A 21,675-nucleotide genomic window follows, 5' to 3' on the forward strand; every position below is an offset into this window, starting at 1 on the left:
ACCATATGCCCAATGACGTAATTAAACAACCCAATCCAATTAAATTCCCAACCCCATAAGCACAGCTTAAATGTAAAGGGACCCCTGACCATTAGGTCCAGTCGTGGGCGACTGGGGTTGCGGCGCTCATCTCGCTTTATTGGCTGAGGGAGCCACCGTACAGCTTCTGGGTCATGTGGCCAGCATGACTAAGCCGCTTCTGGCGAACCAGAGCAGCGCACGGAAACGCCGTTTACCTTCCCACCAGAGCGGTACCTATTTATCTACTTGCACTTTGAGGTGCTTTCGAACTGCTAGGTTGGCAGGCGGAGGGACCGAGCAACGGGAGCTCACCCCGTTGCGGGGATTCGAACCGCCGACCTTCTGATTGGCAAGTCCTAGGCTCTGTGGTTTAACCCACAGCACCACCCGCATCCCAAGCAGAGCTTAAACGGCAGCTAAAATTGCATTCCACACATAATTAGCGCATGCACAACAACCAAACACAGAAACCCTACAATGTACTCAAACTTTACTCCTCTAGCACGCAGTTCCGATAATTCTGCATTGCCTCCCCAACAGCCCACTCATGAGACCTAGACAAATACTGACATACAAAGCAATACACCCCACCCTCTAAATAAAGCATTCATGCCAAGCAGTCCCTCTCATTCTGGAGGTGGGGGGGGGTGGCATACAATATACGCCCAATAGCAGGGGTTCACATGGGGGCAGGAGGAACAGAAACCACCTTTTCCTAACTGCCAGGCAGTAACACATCATCTGTTTTCACCCCCCTAAAACAAAAGGACAGAACAGAAAACTATTAGATAAACGAGGTGCCTCGTATAAATACCATTCACTGCCTTGGTTTCTCACCCGAGGGATCCAAAACTACCCCCAAGTAGCACTTAGGGTGCTCTGCGTCATTTCAAATGGATGAGCTGGGTTGCTACTAGCTGCACCCAAGGGAGACTCAACCAAAAAGGGTAACCAAGGGGGGCTGGAATGTACGGTTGCCGGGTGTGAGTGAGCTGGAAGCAGAGAGATGCTGCAAGATCCGAGGGGAGAAAGATGCCTTGCTGTGTGCTGGCTCTAAAGCTGTGACTAACATAGGAGCAAGATCTGTTGGGGCCTTGATGCTGTGAGGCCCTCCATCTTATGTTCAGGTTGTATATATGCACAAACAAACCCATATATCCTAAAGACACAACAGTTTCCACTGACCTTCCTTCCAAGTCTTAGATAAGCACTGGAACACCTGGTGTCTCTCATTTTCAGAGGGTTGGAGTGATGTGTAACAATATTTGCAGACACATACTCAAAAGAGGTTTCAGGCGCCTTCTTCGGCTGCAACATTCAGTCTCCAGCTGTAAAACATATGGATTATTATTATTATTATTATTATTATTATTATTATTATTATTTATACCCCGCCCTTCTGGACAGCTTCCAACAAAAGATTAAAAATACATTAAAACACCAGTCATTAAAAACTTCCCTAAACAGGGCTGCTGCCTTCAGAGGTCTTACAAAAGTCAGATAGTTGTTTATTTCCTTGACATCTGATGAGATGGCGTTCCACAGGTGCCACTACCGAGAAGGCCCTCTGCCTGGTTCCCTCTAACTTGGCTTCTCGCAGGGAGGGAACCGCCAGAAGGCCTTCGGTGCTGGACCTCAGTGTCCGGGCTGAACGATGGAGGTGGAGACGCTCCTTCAGGTATACTGGGCCGAAGCCGTTTAGGACTTTAAAGGTCAGCACCAACACTTTGAATTGTGCTCGGAAACGTTTGCCGGTAGATATAAAGGGAATGAACATCTCATCTTCTTAAACCACATTTGCTGGAGCAATAAGGACCAGCAGAGGCACTGTCACGGGGGTGGGGGAATAAACTTGGTTGTAATCTCTCCTATTTTATAAGAACAAACAACCGGCCATTCAGTGAAAGGTGTGTTTCTTTAATTTTGGTAAACCAGCTTAATGGTATTATTATTAAAAATTTCTACACCTCCTTCACCCGAGGTTCACGGGGCAGTTTACAATATGAAAACACAAAAATACCTAACATAGTAACAAACCAAACAATAATCCCACCTACCCACAGTTTAAAAGGCCATAGATAGCTTAATCAGCCCAAGGCCTGGGAGAAGAGCATTTTTGCCTGGCACCTAAAAATATGTTGGAAGTTGGAAGCTGCTGCAGGAAAGTTCTATTCTTGTGTTGCCACCCTGCAGACATTTTGTGGAGGGTCGACACTAAGAAGGGCCTCAGAGGATGATTTCAGGGTCCGGGTCAGTTCATATGGGGAGAGGCAATCCTTGAGAAGGTATTGTGATCCTGAGCCTTTGAAGGCTTTCTAGATCGAAACCAACACTTTGAACTGGGCCAGGAAACTGACTGGCAGCCAAGTGCAGTTGGGCTGGGTTTGGCGTTGTATCTTCAAACTGGTGCCTCTGAATTCTGCACCAGGATTGACGTTCAAGGGGAACAAGAGCAATTTTCCCCCCTTCACTTTAACTTCTGATTTGCTGAAATCAGGATTCTTGGAATTCACAGTAAATCTTTCAAAGAGGACACTGTTGAGTTCTGAAACTATCTTTCAGCCTGAATGAAGACAACTTCCGAATGGAAAAAGCTTTCAAACATTCCAGAAGAAATTTGCTGTGTTTCCAAACCCATTAGATTGCTTAACTACTTCTGGACAGGGAGGATAATGAGCTCATCTGCCATAATGAGCTTATAGATTTGTGCATTGAAAAAATAAGCAAAACAGCAAATGTATAAGTGAGCTATCCTAAAAACTTTGTTATAGAGTAGTAGTCTATTGTCTCCCAAGACAGATGGATGCCAACGAAGTAAATAACACACTGGATGGTATTCAACACTCGTTCTAATCATAATAGACCCATTGAAGCTAATGGACATGATCATCTTAGGTTCATACATTTCAATGGTCTGCTCTGAGGAGGCCTTAGTTGAATATAATCCAGTGTTCTAATTTGGAATATCTTTGAAAACATACTTCCATTAGATATACAAACATAAATGCTGATTTGATTAAAGATCATGTTCCTTTTCCATTTTATTTTCTTAAGATTTATGAAGGGAATTACTGGCTATTGTTCATCTGATGGAGAAGAAAAATTTAATAAGAAGTTATGAAAATAGACACATATTGTACTTTAAATTATATGGCTTGTTTCCTTGAAAGTTTAATATTTGTATTTCAAACACTACTCTTTTTAAAATGTACTATTTACAAATTTAAAAAAAATCACACAAAATCAGCAGGAATATCAACAGAGAAAATCTTAAATGTAAGGTGATCAATCAACATAGTCCTGCTTGATCTATGACTATATTCAAGTGTGCATTTCCAAACAGTGCATATTCAGAAACAGTGCATTTCTAATAGCAACACAGAAAGGACTCACACCAAACACAATTCACACATAATGTAGACTTTACTTTTGCTTTATCTGGCAAATAAACCGTCATTCCAGTGTATCCAATTAGAAAAATAAATAAATCTAGCAATCAAGCCAACACTTTGCTTGTAGCCCCTCTGTCTAGGTTCATCCATAATAGCGGAGCCATTTTGTTTTGTCTCGCCTAACATGGTGAGAGAAGATGCCTGTTATTTCTCTCCTCTACTCATCCTATAAACAGTTCCTTCAAATAAAAATCTGCTCCTGCAGGAATAAAGCCTTTGAACTTTCGATTCAAGTCATCCAAGCTGCCTGCTCTCCTAACAACAATTTCTAGTCAATATTCCTTAAAATGACTGGGTCACACCAGGGAAATCGCTCTTGAACAAAAATACATTTGGTAGCTGTCTAAATATCAAGACACTAGGCCGCATTTCAGCTGGTAACTCATTCCAGGGTGGGCCCCCAAACCTTAGTTTGCCTACCCATGGTTTAAAGTGATGGTGTAAATAAGTAAACCCCCTGAAATCAATGGACTTTTCAATGGGTCTACCCTGAGTATGTTGTCCTTGATCCAGGAAATCCAGTTAACCAATCCGTTTTTATATTCATTGGAGTGACTAACCAAATATTTTATCACAAAATAAGAATTGCCCCCAGCTAATTACTGACCACAACAAAAAATCTTAGGTGTGGGATCCTCCAAGAACCTAGTCCTGAGCATCCCTTCGGCAAATTTGATGAAAACAGTTTAAGCGTGTGTTATCAGCAGCCAGAAAATGATGGCTGCAAATTTAGGAAACTCTCTTGTCCTCTTTCCCCACCCTCTCCTCCAGAGCCTCCAAAAGTGCAATTTTGTTGAGGGTTTCCAATATTTAATCAAGTTAATTGCTTAAAAGATGGGTGGTTAATTGAGGTATATCAAATTTTATTATTTAACTGAATAGGTCATTATACTAATGATCAAATAAAATATAATAAGAAAATCCCTTTAGAACTGGCTTACATCCTTCAGAGAGCCTTCACAGTGCTGCTTGTATTAAAATGAATGAGTCCAGTTAATATATTAAAAATCAATATTATTTAATATCTGGAAGTGCCTAAGATGTACTAGGAACTGGATGTTTTGAAAATGGCTCCATACCTATTGTATAAATAAATAAATGAAAAGGGCACATTATGATGGTGGTGGCTGCTTTTATTAAAAGCATCTATATACCACTCTCCATTAAAAGAAACCCTAGGGCAGTATGGAAAGGAAAAAAAATATATATTGAAAAATACATTAATACTCCATATTATAAGGCATTTTAAAAAACCATTTGCAACAATACAAATCCACCATAGAAAAAAACAGGTCAATAAGATTAATTACTAACAATGATTGTTAGTAACAATACAAATCGGTAAGTGTTTGCATGAACATGTCAGATTGATGATCAAGATGGTCCCTGCCTAGCCTCCTGATAAGTTATCCCAAAGCCTGGGTGCCATGGAGGAAAAGACCTGAGTCCTGGTTGATGCAAGACATACCTGTGCAAGAGGCAGTATAAGCAGGATGCATTGATCTGCAGATATTGGTAAACAAGCACGTCTACAATGGGAGAATACATTGACTTGCAAATTACTTCACAGCCCTAAGCTACTAAAGTGGTTTACAATAAAATAATATAAAATACAAAAACTACAGTCTCAAATCAACTAAAAACAATAAAACAAATGTTGGAGAAAAGCAAATACATTTCCTTCTTTTGAGCCTTTAGCTATTGCATGTGTTACTTTAAACCACACAAGCCCACTCTTTGTCTAGCAATCTAGCCAACACTTTGCTTGTAGCCCCTCTGTCTAAGTTCATCCCTAAAAGCTGAGCCATTTTGTTTTGTCTCACCTAACATGATGAGAGAAGATGCCTGTTATTTCTCTCCTCTACTCATCCTATAAACAGTTCCTGCAAATAAAAATCTGCTCCTGCATGAATAAAGCCTTTGAACTTTCAATTCAAGTCATCCAAGCTGCCTGCTCTCCTAACAACAATTTCTAGTCAATATTCCTTAAAATGACTGGGTCACACCAGAGAAATCGCTCTTGAACAAAAATACATTTGGTAACTGTCTAAATATCAAGACACTAGGCCGCATTTCAGCTGGTAACTGATTCCAGGGTGGGCCCAGGACTCAGGCAATGTTTGGCAAAAAGGGCTCCTTGAACACTGAAATCAGCATGCAGCCACTGAGATATATTTCACACCCTGCTTTCTGAGAGGTACACCTTAAAGAAATCAAGTGTCTCCCTCAGTGTGTCCAGTAGAAATGGCCAGAAATATGTATTTGCAAACACACCTGTTGTCCACTATGGTTTGCTGCATCTCACTGGCAAGAGTAGAATCTGAGACAAACTAGGTTTGCTGCCCTGTTTGCAGTGTGTGAAACGTAATCCTTATAGTTTGTGCTTTTAAGATCCTTATAGTCAGTATTCTTATCTTTAATAATGCTGGACTATTTCCTACATGGCACGGCCACATGTTGACACTTAAGCGTGCATTTTTCTTCTGCCTGCAAGCATCAGAAATTTCCACCTGGTCAGTCCCCCCCCCCTTCTATTTCCCCCTCCAGCCCTCTATCACTTGTTAGATTAGCTGGAGGACATGCCCTAGCAATGAAATCAGTTTTTAAACAAATGACAGAACTTTGAACCTCACGCTGAAGTTAAAGAATAACAGCAAGGGAAGTCAGATCAATGGCTAGCAAATATTAGTTGTGGCTGAGCCACCGACATGTAACTTTGAAAAATGTCAGCCCTTCTCCTTGATGTCCCTACAATCCATCACCCATGCCATGCCCCCAAGGAAATCCCATCTTTGAAGTTACGGAAGCCCCAACCCTTTAAAAGCAAAAGGCACAATGAAAATATACACGATTAGGCAGATATACAAAAGGGCAGACATTTTGGTCTACAGAAATAAAAACAGAAAGCGCTAAGAAACCCTGTTGGTGGAGATCCTCAAACCCAGAGTCAAAAGGTGGCCCTTGAAGGCTTTCCATCTGGCCCTTGGGACTGTTACAGGCCAAACCCACTCTTCCCAGGATGAAGCCTTCAATGGTACGGTTCCACAGCCTCCTCAAGTGCTTTTGCCTGGCTGGAATTTCTGTGTGAACTGTGATGCTTGCCTGGAGGGACAGATGTTGGTACAGCTTCTCTTCAGCTTCTGCGTGGCTGGTAGCTAGCCTGACTGTACTGTTATGTCCATTGCCCACAGCCAGCAAGTGTGCCCCGCTCTTGGGAAGCAACGTGGTTCCCCACCACTGCCTTAGAAATTGACTGGTTCACACTATAGAGGACCATTCCAGGTCTCATCAACCCCAGCCAGCATATATAGCCAACGCAGTGCCCTCCAGATGTTGTTGGACTCCCATCAGCCTCAGCTAGCATGGTCAGGGATGATGGGATGTGTAGTCCAACAACATCTGGAGGGCACCACATTGACTACCATATATTGACAGTGACAGTTGTTGGGAATCACAAGTGGGTCTAGTGCTGTTTCCCCTCACTGCAAGAAGCCAAGTTACAGGGAACCAGGCAGAGGGCCTTCTCGGTAGTGGCACCCGCCCTGTGGAACGCCCTCCCACCAGATGTCAAAGAGAACAACAACTACCAGACTTTTAGAAGACATCTGAAGGCAGCCCTGTTTAGGGAAGCTGTTTAGGGAAGCTTTTAATGTTTGATGCATTACTGTATTTTAATATTTTGTTGAAAGCCGCCAAGATAGGCGGGGTATAAATAATAAATCTATTATTATTATTATTATTACACTGAGGTCCTCCCCATCAGCACACCTGCTTTGCTCGGCCATTGTGATAACAAGATGCTGAACCAGCATCTATCTATCAAGGCTCTTCTTGTGTCCTTATATTTGCCTCTCTCCCTTCCTCATCAAAGCCCATCTTTCCCTAGAATCCTTTGGAACAACACCTAGTCCTAATGCCCAATGTTGTCACTGAGCCAAAGTGCATGTCATTTGAAATAACAACATACTCCTCCCCCTGTCTCCTCCCTTTCCCTGTATTTCTTTTCAGATTGTAAGATGCTAGAGTTAGGGACCTATCAGGCCTATTCTTCGCAAAATGCCACGTCCACAGATATCTCAGTGTAAATAATGATGATTAATGATTTATTATCTAGACAATATTTGCTATGCAGGGTACCAAAAGACAGAAACTAGCCCTTGAGCATCCAATCCATTGCCTACAGCAGTCAGGAGTGGGCTTCAGGCATCCATGTCAGAAAAACTGAGATAAGTGATGGGGTAGATTTCAAACCACTCAAATCAAGTAAATCTGTGTTAACTTCCTCTCATAAGAGAAGGAATGTGTGAACTGACTCTTTAAAAACCCCAGAAGCCTAACATCTCCTTTGATTTTCCAAAAGATTGAAAGCAGGTATTAACATTTCCCATCTTATCTGTGTCTCCCAATCGCTATCTCCTTCCATATTCACTTTCACAGAGATGGACCAAATCTTTTCGCTCCCCAAGGCAGATAATCTTGATGTCGCCCCTCAGGAATAAAACTGCAGCTAAATAATTTACCACTTCCTGCCTTTCGATTCCTAAAAATCTGCCTTCTAGGGGAGGCTGCCTCACCCTACGGCAAACTCACTGTTCCGTTTTCTTTTTATTCCAACATCACATGTAAATGTGTATTTGTCGCCTCTCTATAAAAGCTCCTCACCATCATTTTTCGTCTGCAACAGCAGTTTACATGGGGAATCTCCTGGGAGGGGTCACATGGCAGTGTATTTTTTTAAAAATAGTACAGTGGTACCTCGGGTTAAGAACGTAATTCGTTCTGGAGGTCCGTTCTTAACCTGAAACTGTTCTTAACCTGAGGTACCACTTTAGCTAATGGGGCTTCCCGCTGCCGCCACACAATTTCTGTTCTCATCCTGAGGTAAAGTTCTTAACCCAAGGTACTATTTCTGGGTTAGTGGAGTCTGTAACCTGAAGCGTACGTAACCTGAAGCACCTGTAACCCGAGGTACCACTGTACTGTTCTGAGAATTGACTTTACTCTCCTCATCTTATGTTTACTGCTAACTCCTCTCCCTCCCTCTCATTCGCATTGGGAGGAAATCCTGCTCATTGGCACCAGAGGGGAGGCTGCTCTTCGGTTCAGTTCCTGCTTGCTGGTTTCCCACAGGCATCTCGTGAGAGCAGGATGCGGCCTAGATGAGCCACTGGTCAGATTCAGCAAGCTCTTCTTCTTTCCTTAGTGTGTGGCGATTCCCACCCAATGCAAATGGCGGCTTCAGAGGAGAGGTTTCCTTCAGGACAGCTGCAGTGAAGGCACCTCTTACTGCTGATAATTATTACAACTGCCAGCTGATGGGGATCTTTATTTGCATGAAAGCGGAGGGGGCCCTGCATGCTAAATGTTACAGTGAACCAGGCAGAGGGCCTTCTCGGTAGTGGCACCTGCCCTGTGGAACTCCCTCCCACCAGATGTCAAAGAGAAGAACAACTACCAGACTTTTAGAAGACATCTGAAGGCAGCCCTGTTTAGGGAAGCTTTTAATGTTTAACAGACCACTGTATTTTAATACTTTGTTGGAAGCCACCCAGGGTGGCTGGGAAGACCCAGCCAGATGGGCAGGGTATAAATAAATTTATTTTTTATTATTATTATTATTATTATTATTATTATTATTATTATTATTATTATTAATGCAAGCAGGTACTTAACACCAGTTCTGGATTTGCAACCATGGACCTTACAGTGGTACCTCGGGTTAAGTACTTAATTCATTCCGGAGTTCCGTACTTAACCTGAAACTGTTCTTAACCTGAAGCACCACTTTAGCTAATGGGGCCTCCCGTTGCCACCGTGCCGCCGAAGCATGATTTCTGTTCTCATCCTGAAGCAAAGTTCTTAACCTGAGGTAATATTTCTGGGTTAGCGGAGTCTGTAACCTGAAGCGTGTGTAACCTGAAGCATATGTAACCTGAGGTACCACTGTACTTTGAAAAAAGGCATGCATGGGAATGAAGTCTTGTAGCGGTAATGATAGGCATTAGCAAAACAGAAGCGCCTCTGGATTCAGCTCTAAGTGCATCTGACAAGTAACATTTACATCACAGCTAACACACCTTCTCTAGAATTAATGTCCATGGATTTGAGTTGGGGGGGGAATGCAAAATGACCAGGAAATTTTACATCTCCGTTGCAAAAGAGACCGGAGAAGTTACCTCGTCATACTGAGGCAGAACATGAGAGCAACGACTCCCCATCGGGGATTAACAGCAAGTGCATCTGAAATAAATGAAAGGAAACATCTCTGTCCCCAGCGAAGCAACTCATCCAAAGCAATTTACTAACGCGGGAGGCGGAAGAGGGGAGGGCTGTCACTGGATTTGAAAAATAGCTGAGCAGCTTTGACAGCAGTGGCTGTTATTTTTGAAGATTGCGGTGGATGGCGATTCTGATCAGCCTTCATAATTTGTCGTATTTAATAAGAATCTAAGTATTTATCAGCGTGGCAGAATAATGAGGCTTTTATCACTTGTCTTAGCTTAAGTGCAGTCTTCCTAGGCACGCATGGGAGAGACAAAGAAAGAGAGAGAATTCTTCAACTAGAGACAGGTGATCTTTTTTTCCCCCAGAGGGTTGGCGTTAGGGTGACAGGAATGAGTGTACAAACCATAGGAAGTGTGATTTTTGGGAATCGCAAGTGGAAAGAGAGCGGTTTTGTTCAGGTCCTGCGTGTAGGCTTCCAAGCAGCAAACTATTTGGCCACAAAAAATTGGTTGGTGGAGGGGAATGGATTGGCTGTGCCTGCCCCTAGAATGCAGTTGCTGCAAGTGTATTCCGTTAAAGGAATCCAGGGGTTCACCATGCTTTTGTCCGCACCCCTGTAAAGGGAGATAGGGCCACACAAGAGCCCCTGGAAGCATTTGGGGAGAGCTGAGGGTCTGGTACCCAGCTCCATCTACTCCCCATAAAATGTTTTCCCTCACTGACTTCGCAGGCTTGCGGATGTCAAGTTCTGTCGCTGGGTGGGAACAGATAGTCGTAACCAATGCCTAAGAAACCACTCACATTGTTTGTATTTTAATAAAGTTGTGGCCAAAATTATGCCAAAAACCTTAAACAAAAATTATGGTGTGAAGTGTGGATTTATTTAGGGGTGGCTTGGGGACCTCGACACGCAGTCACAAGTGGGAAGAGAGCTGTTTCGTTCAGGTCAAAGGCAAACTGTTTGGCCACTGCGTGAACAGGATGCTGAACTAAGTGGCTTTTGGTCTGATCCAGCAGAGCTTTTCTTAAATTATTTTCCTACTTTCAGCTCTCCTAAGAGCCCCAGTGAATGGATCCAGCCAGGGGCGGATGTGAGTGAAGGAAGCTTGCTTCCACACATCCACAGACCAATATTGTAATGGGCCACATTGTAAGCTTTTGCATATAGTCTCAGCTCACTGAGAATCATCCTTTTGGGATGGAGAAGCGGAGGGCTGGAGTCACTCCCTCCAGATGTGTTGTGGGCCTGATCACTCCAAGGAGGACCCAGAAGAAATGGGGGCTATATTCAATGTAGCACTAAGTACGAAAGCAAATGTAGCACTAAGTATCTCTCTATGCTGTGTAATGTCATTTTGGACTCACAGCTGTCCATGGAGGCACGGGTTAATTCTGTGTCCAGGGTGGCTGTCTACCAACTCCATCTGGTAAGCAGGCTGAGACCCTACCTGCCCGTGGATTATCTCACCAGTGGTGCATGCTCTAGTTATCTCCCACTTAGACTACTGCAATGCGCTCTATGTGGGACTACCTTTGAAGGTACTCGGAAACTGCAATTAATCCAGAATGCAGCAGCTAGACTGGTGATTGGGAGTGGCTGCCAGGACCACATAACACTGGTCCTGAGAGATCTGCATTGGCTCCCAGTACGTTTCCAAACACAATTCAAAGTGCTGGTGCTGACCTTTAAAGCCCTAAATGGCCTTGGTCCTGTATACCTGAAGGAGCGTCTCCACCCCCATCATTCAGCCCAGACACTGAAATCCAGCGCTGAGGGCCTTCTGGTGGTTCCCTCATTGTAAGGTTACAGGGAACCAGACAGAGGGCCTTCTTGGTAGTAGACCCACCCTGTGGAACACTCTCCCTTCAGATGTGAAGGAAATAAGCAGCTATCTTATCTTTAAAATACATCTGAAGGCAGCCCTGTTTAGGGAAGTTTTTAATATTTAATGCTGTATTGTTTTTAACACTCGATTGGGAGCCGCCCAGAGTGGCTGGGGAAACTCAGCCAGATAGGCGGGGTATAAATAATAAATTATGATGATGATGATGTCTTCTGCTTGTACGACGCGACTCCTCCTGTTTTCCTGTCCCTGTACACCCCCAAACTCTGTCCCTCAGCCCTTCAGAGCAGATTACTGGTGTTGCCTGGAACTGCTGAGTGGCTTGATGAGGGAAAGTCCCATTGTGGAAGTAGAAGCCATTCTGCTCATGGATTTCCCTAGATTCCTAAATACCTGATGCCTGCACCCAGGAATCGAAATATTACTTTAGCCTAGTGCAGTGCCCCAATGTCCCAGCATTCAAAGCTCTAGAATCGAAGCAATTTTCTCACCCTAGGTAGCCAATGACCCAGTTTCCTCCTAGGAATTTACAGCTATCCCTTCCAATTGCCTGGGAAAGCTCAAAAGCCAGTTCAAGGAGATAGCCTCAAGTGACTAAGAAATATTATATAAATTATATTTATGTAAGTCTTATATAAATAAAAGCTCTTATATAAAAGTATTAATAATAGAGGTGCCGGCCAGTCCTGGTTTATTTGTTGGGCTGTTGTCGTTGGTTTTTAAAAAAAAAACACCAAAAAAAAATAAACAATTGAGTTTCGTAGACTCTTAACACACTTCTCTTTGTGGCCTACTTGCAGCCTGCTGAGACCTCATTTTTATGCAATAGATCCAGGCGAGGCTCTGATATATAACCCACTGTGAAGGAAGAGCCTCAGGACATGAAGGACTAAACACACACTTACTGGAAATGCCTTCCCTTTTGACCAGTTGGACACATGTGGTAAGCAGGTCGATTTGGGGTAACCCAGTACCAGGCAGTAATTTGTGTGTGCGTGTATATATCTGTTTGTGTTACATGTTGCCTGCACTTTCGGTCTCTGTTTGAATAGGATTGTTTGGACAGCGCTGTCACAAAGGGCTGGAGTCTGATGAACGAGGGGTCACACTGTCCAGCCAACCCGTTATTTCGGGGCCTGGCATGTTCTGCCCCATCGCTATCAGCCCCAAGCAAATAAAAGGGATTTCTTCATCTCTCTTTCATCACAGGGCATCAGCAACATTCGGAATAGTTGTGCAATTAGATGCTCCAGAAATCTAACAGGGATGATGGGGAACATTAAACTCGTGGTTTTATCTTCTTCACAGAACATTTGTTGAGGTTGTGTGGGGGCACCAGCAGATGGGTGGGATTGCTAACCATCCACAATCCTGACTGCTCGGTCCTGAGACCCTGGTTCTGCACAGCGCCATTCCATCAAATGCAGCCTTCCCAAATGTGAGAAAGAGTTAGTGACATGACTCTTTCTCTCCTAATTGCTACCCTCCTTCTGGTCTGTGAGATGACTGAGTGGGAAACAGAACTACCGTATTTTTTTATCTATAAGACGCACCAGACCACAAGACGCACCTAGCTTTTGGAGGAGGAAAACAAGAAAAAAAATATTCTGAATCTCAGAAGCCAGAACAGCAAGAGGGATCGCTGCGCAGTGAAAGCAGCAATCCCTCTTGCTGTTCTGGCTTCTGGGATAGCTGCGCAGCCTGCATTCGCTCCATAAGATGCACACAAATTTCCCCTTACTTTTTAGGAGGGAAAAAGTGAGTCTTATAGAGCAAAAAATACAGTATCCACTTGCATACCAGAGCAGAAAAATGTGCTGGCCACGTTTCTCAATGTCACAGCCCCACGTGGATGGAGCCTCTGCCCCACAAACATTTCTTTTAGAAGCTTCCACCATGAGGGAAAGGATAGCAATGTTGGAATTAGCTTTGAATATCAACAGGGTACCATTTCGGTTTGGATGACATTTTAATGCGAAGCTGCCTTAAAAACTCCACGGTTCTCCAAGTGAATAATGTGCACAAAAATGTGTGCACTGCTGAAAATAATGTACCAAGATGCATTAAATTGGAGGGAATCGCTTGGCAAAATTGTGTATAAAATTGCATAAAAATGTAAATATTAGAAATGCACGCTAAAGTGTTGATTGGTTTTGATGGGATTCCCCCCCCCCCCCATCTTCAATTGATGTGGAAATGAGGAGAACTGGACTGATGTTTAGGAACGTTGACAACTGAAAGAAGTCAAAGGTGACACATTCATTCATCCCACACCTTGAAAAAACCCTGCATTCACACAAATTCCCCATTATATGAGCCTTTGCTTTCAGGCCACATTGACAGTTCTGAGTGTGTTTTCCCTTGGTTTTGGGTCAAGACTTGCTACTCCATCCTGAGATGTGCACTACAATCTAATGCATGTCTGCTAGGAAGGAATTCCCATTGTGCTCAATAGGACCCACTTTTTTATACAGGTGTTTAGGCTGCAACCCTAAACCCACTTAAAGGTAAAGGTAAAGGGACCACTGACCATTAGGTCCAGTCGTGGCAGACTCTAGGGTTGTGGTGCTCATCTCGCTTTATTGGCCGAGGGAGATGACGTACAGCTTCCGGGTCATGTGGCCAGCATGACTAAGCCGCTTCTGGTGAACCAGACAGCGCACGGAAACGCAGTTTACCTTCCCGCCGGAGTGGTACCTATTTATCTACTTGCACTTTAATGTGCTTTCGAACTGCTAGGTGGGCAGGAGCAGGGACCGAACAACGGGAGCTCACCCCGTTGCGGGGATTTGAACCGCTAAACTTCTGATCAGCAAGTCCTAGGCTCTGTGGTTTAACCCACAGCGCAACCCACTTACAAGGGTGCAAATGGCAACATTATTATTGATGTGTTTGCCGCTATGATAATAATGTTAATAATGAATGAATGAACGAACACAGTGGAATTTACTTCTAAGTAACATGCCATTGGGCTGAACAATTCATTCCCTAGTCATAACTAAGATAATCCCCTTGATTCAAGTGCCAACATATAGAATAAAAAATGAATGATCTCATACAAGTGAGATTTCAAACAAGCCTGAATAGTAATGGCTTGTAGCTGGATAATTAACAAAAGCAGCACATGAAGGCTATTGAAAGTAGTTGCAATTTTATTTTATTTTTTACCAAAAAAAAAATAAAAAATGAGATGAGAATCTAAATTACTTCTGCCAGCCTGTCAGGCTTTTCTGAGGGGAAAAATACCCTACTTAATAATAAAAGCTTAAGTGAGAAATGACAGATGCTTTTGATTACGAGGGGAAAGCAGCAGCAGCAGCAGAGTTAATGCCGTGCTCTTCTCTGAACCTTAAGCGACCATTTTCTGTGAGTCATCCAGCTGGCAGATAAATTAGTAAAACTCCTTGAGAGAGACAGCCTCATCAATCGGAGTTTGCTACTCTTGCCTAGTTTTATATTGCGGTACAGATTAAGCAGCTGAAATGCCTCCGTCTGTATACAATGAGGAATGAAAGGCCTGATCATTTTGTTCTTGAAAAGTGTAAGGGGGAGGGGGGCGGACACCAAAGAAAAATGGTTGAAGCCAGCAGGGAACAAAGAGACGAATGTCAGAAGAGACAGAATGCCAAAGGAAGCAAGAACTAAGCAAGCATAAGACAACTGTGCTCTGTTATACCTGGGAGTGCCTCTGAAGGCAGTTTGGAAACAAAAGTTTGGGATATGGCTGCTAGGAGGCTGCTACACTGGCGTCACACTGATCACATTGTGCCGGTCCTTTGCCAACTTGCCCTGGCTCCCAGCCTGCTTCCAGGCCCAGTTCAGAGTGCTGGATTTGACCTTAATGACTCTTGTGGCTGTGCGTCAGAGTACCTGAAGGATTGTGCTGTGTTCACATGCACCTGCTCATACTTTGGAATCAACCCTGGAGACACTCCTCTGGGCAGCAAGTTATGGCTGGCAGGTCCTTCTTCGTGGTGGCACCTTGGCTTTAGAACGCTTAGGGAAGCTTGCCTGGCATTTCTTTCCAGCACCAGGTGAAGGCTTCCCCCCTCCGAAACCTTTAAACTCATTCCTAGTCTCAACATGTGTGCACATTTTCTGCTTTTTGTTTATTTTTCTATATTTAGTTATTCTAAACTTAAATAACAATAGCTTTGATTCCACAAGATGTTTTTGTGGCCACTTGAACTATTTCTTGGTGTGGCTGAGACAGCATAACAACGCATCATTATTTCCAGAGCACTTAACGTGTACTAGGCATGAAAATGTGAAAACAATTCATACCAAATCCTTGACCGCACTTACTAATGAAGTTTGAGACAATAGGCGTCAGAGAGGGAACAGAAAGACACTATGTCAGTGCTGAGCAGAAGGGAATAAAACCAGAACGAGGAAAAGCTGCAAACCAATTACAATCCTATGCGTGTTCCCTCAGAAAGAAGCCCCGTTGAAAGAGAACCCTGAGGGTCAACAGGAATCTACCCCACTGTCCCAAAACCCTGGCCTACCTGCCAGCAAGTCAGGACGTCAAGTCTGCGGTCATTCCATGTTTCCAAAATCCAAACCAAACACTTGCAGAGATCCTGGAGTCTTGCAGAGACCTCAGCTTGGCTTCCCTTTTGCACTTGATTGCAGCATCTGGGCTTGATGAGGCCTGTGACCCTCACCTGTCCTGAGCCTACTGCAGCTGAGGAATCATACACCTTCTCCCAGAGCTAGCGAGCCCCACCTGGCCAGCTAGGGACTGGGCTGTGGACCCTTGCCTAACGTGACAAACAAAGAAAAGAAAATCAAGACATACACATTGAAAACAAAGCAGTTTAACAACAACAACAACAATATAATTTATTATTTGTACCCCGTCCATCTGGTTGGGCTTCCCCAGCCACTCTGGGCGGCTTCCAACAAAGATTAAAAATACATTAAAATGTCACACATTAAAAACTTCCCTAAACAGGGCTGCCTTCAGATCTCTTCTAAATGTCCGGTAGTTGTGTATCTCTTTGACATCTGATGGGAGGGTGTTCCTAAGGGTGGGTATATTGTAAGTAATATTCATTATAAATAATATGACTTCTTATTATTTTTTAAAAATTAAAAGCATACTAGTGTCCCCATCTTCAAGAGGCAGGATGACTGCCGCTGGCTCAGAGGGATTCCTTGACATCAAAATGGATGCAATTTCCCTGAGGGAAGGAAGTTTAGGAACCACAGGACAAAGGCAATTTAATTCATCTAGGCACAAGACAGGCACGTTACTGCCTCTCCTCACCAGCTGACAAATGGGTTTATCTGCTGGACATTAAGGTACTTCAGACGGGTAGATTATTTTTCTTCTGAAAAAGAACAGCGGGGCTTCTTTCTGAGGGAAAAGGCATAGGATTGTAATTGGTTTGCAGCTTTTCTTCGTTCCGGATTTATTCCCTTCTGCTCAACACTGACATGGTCTTTTTCTGTTCCCTCTCTGACGCCTACTGTCTCAAACTTTATTAGTAAGTGTGGTCAGGGATTTGGTATGAATTGTCTTCACATTTTCATGCCTAGTGCACCTTAAGTGCTCTGGAAATAATGATGCATTGTTATGCTCTCTCAGCCACACGAAAAGATAGTTCAGGATTTTTATGCCTTTAGCAGTTTAAAGGCTTCTTCCATATGATATAATAGGAAGCCAAGATTATAGGTGATGCAGCCTGTACTAGGTGTGACGTTCACAGGTCCCTGAAGCCACAATTATAGATGGTACAGCCTGTATGCAATAAAAAATTAACTGGTCCCTAAGCCTTGTTATTCATGACTATCATAAGTTCATTTCCTTTCAATGAGTCTTGTCAAAATAACTTTAGTTAACTGGGACATCAAGAAGAAAAAAGTCCATGCAGCCTCATACAGGAAACTTGTGGCAGACCCTCTAAGTGTCCCTATTTTCCAGGGACAGTCCCAGATATACAGAAGCCATCCCGGTTTCTGATTTGATCCCAGAATGTCCCGATTTCCCTTAGAATGTCCCTATCTTCATTGGAGAAATGTTGGAGGGTTTGGAGTTACGGTATGTGACCTCCAATCCAAGGAGATAAGTAACTATACAGCCTTTAGAAGACATCTGAAGGCAGCCCTGTATAGGGAAGTTTTTTAATGTTTCATTATGTTTTTATATATGTTGGAAGCTGCCTAGAGTGCCTGCGACAACCCAGTCAGACAGATGGGGTATTAATAATAATAATAATAATAATAATAATAATGGAATAGAACATCCCCATTGTTATGTACTGAGTTGAATAGGATCCAAAATGCAGCAGTCTGATTGGTCCTAGAACAAAAGGATCCAGAATGCAGCAGTCTGATTGGTCCACAGGAGCCACCCAATCCAACTCCAGGTGGAAGTGAATCCGCAACCTGATTGGCCCACAGGAGAATCCTGGAATTAGCCAATCATGTGGGGCCCATTGTGTAAATAATGTATATAAAGCAGACATTTTGGGGGAACTGGCATTCCTCACTACTATGAGCTGAATAAAGAGCATGAAATCCACACTCGACTCCCCAGTATACTTCACCTATTTTCATCAGACAAATGTTGATGGGTATGCTGTGTTTCTCCAGATGTTGTTGGACTCTGACTCCCATCAGTCCAAGTCAGCATGCCCAGTGGTTAGGGATGATAGGAGTTCGAGTCCAACAACATCTGGAAGGCCTCAGGTTTTCATCTCTGACTTAATGTCTGGGAGAAATTAGCTCCACTGCAGAGCCAATTCCAGTCCTTTCATCTATGACAGAGAGGATTTCTGAGCAAAGCAGAGAGTCCCTCTCCAGTAACCAGATGTGTAAAACCAGGCAACCAGGCTGGAGAAAACGCAAAGGAAGCTTTTCTCCACATGTCCTCTAAAGCAGGAATGGAGAAATCTGTTCATTTGTGTTTCTCTCCATTGCTCATTTTCGCAGTCAGTTCACCACAGATCCATGATTTTGTGATTTATTTATTTTTTTAAGTCCTCATGAAAAGTCATCAGCATTTAAGTGTGCAATATACCTGAAGGAGTGTCTCCATTCCCTTTTTCCAGCCCAGACACTGAGGTCCAGCTCTGAGGGCCTTCTAGCAGTTCCCTCACTGCAAGAAGTGAAGTTACAGGGCATCAGGCCTTCTTGGTAGTGGTGCCTGCCCTGTGTAACATCCTCTGACTTGTAGAAAACAACATCTGAAGGCAGCCCTGTATAGGGAAGTTTTTAATGCTTGATGTTGAGGCTGGGGCACAGATGGGTGGCAAATAAATAATAAAGCAGTAGTTAGTCTCCTAATACACACATTTTTGCAAGCAATTTCTCCTGAATATAATGAATTGGTGTATCTTACTTTCACTAATTCAGTTACTTTCACTCTAATTGTGGTCCATAAATACTGGCTGCGTGTCTAAGACCCCCAAGACACCCCCAAATAAAAACACGGTTCAAAGATCATTTTTGTTTTGGTTTTTGGCATAATTTTGGCCACAACTTTATTGAATTACAGTATGTGAGTGGTTGCTTAGGCATTGGTTAGCGACTATCTGTTCCCACTTGGAGGTAGGAACAGAACTGACAATCGCACCCCTGCGGAAGTAAGGGTAAACAATTTTGGGGAGAGATTAAAGCTGGGCACCAGGTTCTCACCTCTCCCCAAATGCTCCCAGGGGCTCTTGCGTGGCCCTAGCCCTTTGCCAGGGATTCGGACAAAAGCATGGAGAGCCCCTGGATTCCTTTAACGGAATACCCTTGCAGCAGCAGCATTGGAGGGGCAGGCACAGCCAACCACATCCCCTCCACCAACCAAAAATTAACCAATGCCTAACCGCAACCTTACAAGTTGTGACAATTTGCCACGCAGTAGGCAAAACCCAAATGGCACCAGCCAATCAGCCAAATGGTAAAATTCCTACCAGGCCCCTGCCCAAAGCAGACGACCCCATGACAGGCATAGCAAGGTCAGCATGAACAAACCCTAAATAAAGGGAGGGTGGGCGGGTAATCTGATGTGCGCAGCGAAAAGAGGAAGCTCAATGCTGCACACAGGGAACATATATAGCACCCCCATCAATCAAATAAAATTGCAACAATAACTTTCCCCCAGCAACAACTGAAGGTGTCTGTAATGTGTATGGGTTGCTCGTGCGTAAGTTGCCGCCTCTCCAGGCTTTGTTGCCTTGCTAAACCTTTCAGTCTGGGCAGCCCTTCACTTCGTGGCTGCCTCAGTCGCTAGCAGAATACGTCAGTGGGCGTTTCTTAAATCTTTTCCAACATAAAAGTTGTTTGACACCCAGTCTCCTCCTACTCTCTCTGCGCGGAAGTCTTCTGCGCAGGGTGGGCGTGGGTAGCGGAGGACCCGTGCTCTCCCCGCTGGTGTCCGGTGAAGAGTCCGGGAGCCCTCTCGCCGATTCCCCCATCAGCCCCTCTATATCCCTGGTGTTGCGCTGATTTGCTTCCCCATCTGCGGAGCTGCCTCTCTCCCTGCTGGGCCCTTCTCCAGCATCATTTGAGAGCCTTGCCTCCGCCTCTAGCTCCGATGTCAGTTCCCTGACAGTGTCCAATCAAATTCATGGCCATCCAAACAAACCTGCCCAGCAACAGGGGAGGTCATGGTTGCTCCCACCACAACATGTGCTCGCCATGAAGGAGAACCCGCTTTGCTGGAAACCATAGAAGTGGAGATTGTTGTTGTGCTCAGATCTTGCTTAGGAGTTTCCCATAGGCATCTGGTGGGCTACTGTAAAAACGGGTTGCAGGACCAGATGGGCCACTGGCCTGGTCCAGCAGAACCTTCTTATATTCTTTTACGGTCCAGCAGAACCTTCTTCTATTCTTTTAATCACATGCAACTAAGCACAATCCACGCCATATTAGGGTCAATGACTCTGGTGCGCCTGTGGCAGAGATGGGCAAGTCACCCTATTCTCAGTCCACACCCGTTTTCAACTTGTTCTTTGTTCCTCCAAAACTTGCTTCCTGCATTTCAAAAAACCAGTTGGTGCAATGGAAAATCCCCTGACTCTCTTGGTATATGTTTATTGAATGGGGTTTAAGAATAACCAACTCTTATCTGTTACAGATAGGTAGCCGTGTTAGTCTGCCATAGTCAAAATAAAAAAATTCCTTCCAGTAGCACCTTAAAGACCAACTAAGTTAGTTCTTGGTATGAGCTTTCGTGTGCATGCACACTTCTTCAGATACTGGTATCTGAAGAAGTGTCCATGCACACAAAAGCTCATACCAAGAACTAACTTAGTTGGTCTTTAAGGTGCTACTGGAAGGATTTTTTTTATTTTAACTCTTATCTGTGCAAGGGTTAATAACTAAGCATTACTTTGAAAGATTCCTTTCACCCTTGAAACCCCATGATGATACTTCAGCATCACTCTTTGTGACTATTCTCTTCTGATTCATTCAATACCGCCAGAAACCCATCAGGCAGAAATTTTGGCTTGGCTTAGTATCCAAGCTTCTATATGTGGCCAGTGCTCACCCCCTTCCTTTCCTGAGTCATGTGCATTCACATGTGAGTCCAAGCATTGGCCAGACGACTGAGAGGTAGTGGCCTGCTGGCAAGCAGGCAAGTGAATTCATGGAATCTGGACTATTGTTTCAAAATTACTTGGCATGACCTTCCAAAGAACTGGGTCAAGCTGGGAACACATGACTTTTGCAACCCTAAATTTCGGGTTGGCAGCTGCATGCGATGGGGGAAATCCATACCCTTTGCAAAATTTTTATTGCACAAGTCTTCAAAAGTCTCATCTGTAGCAACAAGGTGGGCAAGTGACCAAAGGTGAGATGCTGTATCACCGTGAACTCACACAGGGAAATTATTAACACGGAAAATAAAGGGCACAGAACAAAAAGATCACTAGTGACAAATCACCCAAACGAGGGTAAGTGTAAGTTAGGGATGCATCCACTCCAAATAACCCCCTGGTTTGAATTCTGCTTCAAAAGTAGCACATTTGTTGCTGGTGAACAAGCTATGGTGAAGAAAAAAGCCATAAAATATTTGTATTATATTGATGCTGCTCAACATCTCTTCTTCCCCTGGTCTGTTGTTGCTTCTCTGCTATTTTTGTTCTTTGCTCTCAGTTCCTCAGCTGTTTCAAATCTATTTGGCTGGATAA

The 21,675-nt window shown here is 43.9% G+C and overlaps 1 long non-coding RNA gene across 1 annotated transcript in view; it reads right to left on the reverse strand.

Annotated features, from left to right (window-relative positions):
- Positions 1-21,675, reverse strand: part of LOC309514254 — a 39,743-nt gene that overhangs the window by 6,462 nt on the left and 11,606 nt on the right. Inside the window, exons 2-3 of the long non-coding RNA XR_014211835.1 lie at positions 16,051-16,305; positions 1,207-1,349 (exon numbers count right to left, since the gene is read on the reverse strand). This is a non-coding gene — a long non-coding RNA (uncharacterized lncRNA). The remainder of the gene's footprint in view (positions 1-1,206; positions 1,350-16,050; positions 16,306-21,675) is intronic.

The sequence above is a fragment of the Podarcis vaucheri genome, assembly GCF_965113315.1.
Source record: "Podarcis vaucheri genome assembly, chromosome: 11".
NCBI classification, from domain to species: domain Eukaryota; kingdom Metazoa; phylum Chordata; class Lepidosauria; order Squamata; family Lacertidae; genus Podarcis; species Podarcis vaucheri.